Genomic DNA, 7,056 nt, shown 5'->3' with positions numbered 1-7,056 from the left:
TTCTTGCTTTTAGTCTTGCTTTTTGTTTCATTAGTTGATAATTAGTTTTAGTTTGATTAATTAAATTTTTAGTCTTGCTTTTTATTTCATTAGTTGATAATTAGTTTTAGTTTGATTAATTACGTTTCTAGTCTTGCAAAAGTAGAGAAAAACCAATTTTTTTTATTAAATAGTAATTTAGGTAATTAGTAGATAAAATTAGCTAATCATTATGTTCCCTGTGTTCGATACCCAACTATTTGTGCTATTCTATTTTCGACTAGGTACACTGCCTTAGGAGTAATAACTAGTTAAAATTAGTTGGTTGAAACTAGTGGATAATTATTTCCTTATTATTATCGTTTATTGTCTCTAAATTTCCCAGAAGTTCGACTTTGATGAGAGGAGTATATTTCGCGAGACTTTGATGAATTTAAGTGAGGGGTTAGGAATGCGTCGAGTGAGAAGAATTTTAGCATATAGAGCATTTATTTGATCACAAGAGTTGAAGAGTCACATTTTCAGAAGTTTATATCATCATTAGTGACCAAAGTTTATTGAAGAAATCTGTTGTTGGAATGAAATTTCACGTTTTTTACACATACCACGACGTGGTCACAATAACCACAACGTGGTGTCATTACAACATACGTATTCTATTTGTCGAACGCATAACACGCCATGGTCTCCATAACCACGATGTGGTGACATTCACAAGTTCAGTTTCCGAGTATTTTTACTACACCTAATGAAGTACAAAATATCCAAATCTTAAAGACAAGTTCCATAGCAGTCAAAAACTTCCATATTTCCACATATTGGCGAGCTATTCTACACACAAGCAACACGATCGACCTTGAAACTTCTATCATAGGGGAGTCTGTTCATTTTTCTCCCTCTTTACTTTTATGTTTTGCATGGCATGCAATGAGGACATTCCATCAAATAAGTGTGGGGTAGGGGGTTGAGTGCATTAGAGTACAAGCATTTGATTTTTGACAAAAATTTCATTATCATAGAATTGCTAGTTTTTACAATATGCATTCACATAAACTTGAAATAATAGTTTAATTTAGGAAAATCTAGCCAATTAAATTTTTTTGCTAGTATTGTGTGGGATGATCCGATGAGAGCCCAAATGTTTACATGAGCCAACACATGTTATAGTTTATTTGTGGCTTCCCTTTCTTAGTGAAAAGTAATGAGATAAGAAATATAATCTGGTAGTTTGTACGATGTAATAAGTTTTGCAGCGTGTACCTGAAATCCATCCAGGAGAGCTTATGTAGTCATTGCACTTAGACTCATACCTTTAACCAATAAAGGTTGAAGTTAAGCTCCTTGCTTAAGTATGTAGGATTTGAGTGAGAAAAAAGGGGGAGATATAAAAAAAGAGAAATTGCAAAAGTTGAAGAATTTTGGAGCTATCAAAGTATGAAAATCAAAAGCTCAAAAATTCTGAAGAATCAAAAACTGAAGATACCAAAAATCAAACAAGGAGGTGGTGAATTCAAAGAAATTCAAAAGCATGTATCAAAGAAGAGATGAATTCAACGAGCTCCATTATGGTATCAAATTTGTAATTCTTACTAGAATATATGTATGCTTGGTAGTTTAACGAAAAATACATTAAGGTTAAGAAAGATTTCTGAGGATGGATTCGTATGGTTGCAAAAATGAGTGTCTTATAAACTAATGGGTGAAGGTTCATTAGGATTGTGAGTATTTAGGAATGAGAATTTTTTTAGGAATCATTGACACAAATACATGCATTGCGGTCATGGGATAATGATTGGGTTTTAAATGGATTGTTTTATGCAATATTGGAAAATTAAAAATCAGTTTCCTTGGGGGCAAGCAAAGATTAAGTGTGGGCTATTTTGATATGTGCATATATATATATATATATATATATATATATATATATATATATATATATATATATATATATACACGTGTGTGTGTGTGTGTGACATCCCCAAATTCACGGTCATTTAAAAAAATTTATTTATGCTTATTTAAAAATTAGAGTATCATTTTTGAAGATTAATATTGCGGAATTTGTTTCCAGAAAACATGATAATTATATTATCAAAGAATTTCCGAAGAAATGTATTTTATTTATATTAAAACACTGGGATGTCATCGTCAATACAGAAACATAAGCATAACGAAATATTACGAGCCTTACAGTAATTAAACTAGTGGCCTAATACTCCTTGAATCTCTCAGTAGACCGTATCTTTCATATAGCCACCTGTGATACAATAAACTGAGTGGGTCAGGCTGGGAATTCTGGTGAGTATATAGGGTTTTCAACCCACAATAATATAATTATTATGTTTAATCATCAAACAATTAACCCAATTTCCCATCCCCATTATCTTTTTTTATTCTTAAGGATCTTCCTTAAGAATCATCTATTCTTCATTTATTCATTCCTAACGATTGTCCTAAGGAATAGGCACGTAGTACATCGCTGCCAGGGTTTATCTAACAGGCACTAAGTCCATAGCTGTCGATGTTATCTATTAGGCACAACTGCCAATGTTATCTATTAGGCACAAGTGCCAATGTTATATATTAGGCACAACTGCTAATGTTATCCATTAGGCACAACTGCCAATGTTCATTTATAAGGCACTAATTCCATAGTTGCCTGGGTTTTTAGAGTACATCTGGTGAACACGTAGTTCAAAAACACCTACAGGTTGCGAGTCTACTAGCGTTCCACTAGACTGTCTAGAATAGTCAATGGTTGGCATCTATACTCTGCTAGATAACCGGATCAACTTTAAATTCAAGGCTTCTCATCACCTTTCACCTCTCAACATCTATATTATCTTTCATCTCTCATCATCCATATCATCTTTCATCTACCCATCTTTACCCAGTATATTTATAGGCATACAAATACATATCCAATTTAAATCAAGTAAAACATGTATAAATCGTTCATCTAGCATAGATATCAGGAACACAAATAATAAGCACATATAGCATGTATTATTATTAAAATACTTCATATATATGTGTAAGATGAAAGTAACTATGCACTCACTTCTTAAAGTGACGACTCGAAACTCGGACAACACTTCATTTCTAGAAATTGACTTTTCCTTTGACATAACCCAGTGTCATTATCACTAACTTTTAGTCTGACAATTATTGTGACTAATTATTAGTCTAGATTCATCATTAATTTAAATTCTAATTCAAGATATATCAAGTAAGTAACAACCAGGTAGGATCATATCGGAGGTAGGGTCCGTTTGGTATACATAGTATACTGTTTGGAAATCCCACTTTAATCACCTCACTAAATCCAGCCTAGATATCATCCCCGTAAATAGATCAATCAGTATAACGACTTGGAATCACTGATAAATCTTGTTTATAGGTTCATAATAATGATAATGAACTTAAACATAAGTTATACTTAAATTACGGTAAGCATAACTTAACTTACAAGTGGTTTAGTGAGAAACCGGACTCTGCGCGGGCAGAACTTCTAAGCCGAAAGTTGTACTTCTCGGGGCTTTGTAACGCTCTGTGGTTTCGCTACTAACACCTAGGAAGTGCTAGAGAAAGTAATTGAGGCCTTAGGGGGTTTGGGAGAGAATTGGATAGAATTGTGTGAAGAAAAGAGTGATTTTCGAGGTTTATTTATAGGCTACAGCAACCGAGTACGCGAGGCATACGCAAAGGGTATGTTGGGCGTACTGCAGTATGTTGGGCGTACGCATGTTACGCTGGGCGTACGCATGTTACGCTGGGCGTACTTATGCCACGTGTCGTGATTAGGTGGCAAGCCGTGGGGAAGAAGGTGTGGCCTAGATCTTGCCACGTGTCACTCCGAGGTTACTCCGAAATTTTTTTATCTTCTAAAATCTGTAACTTTTGCCTACGTTCTCCGTTTTTGACGTTCTTTATATCCACGCGTAGGTATCGACGTGATCTACAACTTTCATTTAGACTCTGTTGGCTAATTTTGACTTTATTTTGAAAGTAATATTTTAACAGGCTTAGACAGTTAAATTCAGTTAAAAATTCATAACTTTGCCATCCGACGTTCGATTTCGACTGTCTTTATATCGTTGAGCTCCTATTAACGAGATCTTCAATTCTCGTCTAGGTTGTGTCGGCTAATACTCGATCCATCTAAAATTAAATTTCCAGGTTATATATTGTTATGTTGAATCTTAGAAAAATCATAACTTCCTCTAACGAAGTCAGATTTGGACGTTCTCCAAATGCACACTCTCGGTTTAATGACTACTACGACGTTTTTTAGATTACTAACGCTAAAAAGTATTCAAAAATTTACTTTTTACGATACGCGGAGTCATGCCGTTTTAATTACGAAACTTCGACGGGTCATAACTTCTTCGTTATAAGTCGGATTTTAACGTTCTTTATTGGTACGGAATCCGTGTGACATATACTATTACTTTGGTTAAGATTACTTATCCTAAATAATATTCTATCAAAAAGTCATTTTTAACGCTTATTATCTCTAAATTGACTGGCCCGAATCTGCGGGCGTTACAGTGTATATATATATATATATATATATATATATATATATATATATATATATATATATATATATATATATATATAGGGAGATGATCAAATGAGAACACCTAAAAGGTTGAGAACGCGAGAACAATTCTGGACCAATCAATATATAAGGGCATACTAGTAATTGTATATTTTAATTAAACTAAAATAAAATAAAATTCAATCAAATTCCCTTAAATTTAGGATCAGTTACCAAAAAAGAAATAAAAATTCAATTTTTTATTTTTCTTATTAATGGAATATAAAAAACATTTTTACCAAAATTTATTTTAAAACTGAAAAAAAAATTCTTAAAAAAATCAATTTTTTTCTCCTATTTCACGTTTTTTTTTGTTCAAAAAAATGAATAGAAATCGAACACCAAATTAGTATATTTGTATTCATAAATGATTTTTTTTAAAAAAACCTGATACTACTCCAATCACAAATAAATACACATCAATTTACAAGTAATCTAATTCCTTTTTTTAATCAATTGAAAATAAAAAGAGTGTAAAAATTATCATTTCTTCATAAAAAGAATACCTCTAATCATAAATAAATATACTCATTAACACATGCTTACACTATTATTCACAAATGAATACACTGCTATTAACAAATGAGTACCCTGTTATTCAGAATTGAATAAATGAATACCTCTAATCATATATAAATACATTCATTCACTGTTATTCACAAATGAATACACTTCTATTCACACATGAATGCACTGCTATTCATGCACTGTTATTCACAAATGAATGCAATGCTATTCATTCACTGTTATTCACACATGAATGCACTGCTATCCACAAATGAATAACTGCTATTCATAGATAAATACAATTTTTCATTCTTCCATTTCCTCTCACCCTCCCTTCTTTTTCTCCCTTCTTTTTCTCCTATCTTCGAGGTGCAACAAAAACACCCCCACCAGAAGTGTTTACTGGTGGTTTCCAGTGAGCCAAGGGCAGCAGCCCCCTCCGTTTTCTCCCACTGTTTTGCGACACACCAAGCAACCCAAACACCCCCTGTTGTCGTTTTCTTTCTGCCTTCCTCCCCCTCTCATCGATAGTAACTGGAACAAGAAAACGAAGTGGTGAAGAGGTTGCCAGAATAGTCCCAGCCACTCCACTACTGCGATGAACCACCAAATCGGTGGAGGTGCTCCCTATTCTTCTTTCTTCGCTCCTGAAACAATTTCAGACTTCATCATTTCATGTTCTTGATAGAAAACCCCAAAATCGGAAAAACACAAAATTGAAAGTGAAAGAGATGGATTTAAAGTGAAAGAGATAGATTTGCAACTCAAAACATAGAATAAAGGTGATATATCAATGAATCGATTCTGAATAAATGAAAGATAAAGGAAGCCCTAATCATACCCTTTACCCTTCGTAACCAGGAAACCACCATCGACATAGCCTCCATCATCAACCTTTATCTTCACAGCAACATTCAAGCAAAATCGAGACCATACCTTCCAACTTGAAATCGATTGCTGGTCTAGAATCTCCAATGAAAACCGATGAACTAACATCGACTTGTAGGAGTGCTCTTTCGCTGATTCTATGGCCTCCTCCTGCTCTATGGTCTGGGTCGGCTTCTAATATGTTGTATGAGATGAGGCGGTGAGATGATGCAGATGTCGATTGTATGGTCAACAAAATAGAGTGAAATAGAGTAACTATAGGAGTTTACAAAATTAGGGTAATGCTTATTTACCTTAATAGCCTTTATAATTTTTTTTAATTTAAAATTTAAAATTTAAATGTATTAATAATTAGAAAAATAACAATTAATCATAGCCACACATCTTAAGAATTAGATGGCTCAGATCTGTTCTCGCGTTCTCAACCTTTTAGGTGTTCTCATTTGATCCTACTCCTATATATATATATATATATATATATATATATATATATATATATATATATATATATATATATATATATATATATATATATATATATATATATATATATATATATTACATCTTATCTTAATATTTTTTTGCAATTTTTATGTTCATTATCGAACAAAAGATACTTAATCTATTATATGTTGTGATGTATTAGCAAAAGATATGCTCGGGAGCAAAAAAGAAGCTGGACGCTGGAAGCTAGGAATTTGGATCAAGACTAAAATGAAGAAAAAATCTCATTTCCACGTCGTGGTGGCATTACCACAACGTGGCGTTTTGAATTTTCTCGATGAATCTCGAAGACTTGCGGATTACGTGATAAACCCGAAGACCATATCGTGGTGGACTTGCCACGACGTGATGGACCGACTTCGAGAAATATATATATATATATATATATATATATATATATATATATATATATAAGACACATTCCCCCGGAAAACCAATTTTTGCTGGAGCTTTAGTTGACTTTTGGAGGCCAGGAACGTACTTGGAAGCTTGGAATTGCAGAAGATCGATTAGAAGCTTGAATTTGAGAGATTTGAGGCAAAACTTCTTATTAATACTTTTTCTTCTTGTGTTTC

This window comes from Lactuca virosa, chromosome 4 (genome assembly GCF_052849685.1).
Source record: "Lactuca virosa cultivar CGN04683 chromosome 4, Lactuca_virosa_CGN04683_v6, whole genome shotgun sequence".
Classification (NCBI taxonomy): domain Eukaryota; kingdom Viridiplantae; phylum Streptophyta; class Magnoliopsida; order Asterales; family Asteraceae; genus Lactuca; species Lactuca virosa.
This window is presented reverse-complemented; position numbering follows the sequence as displayed.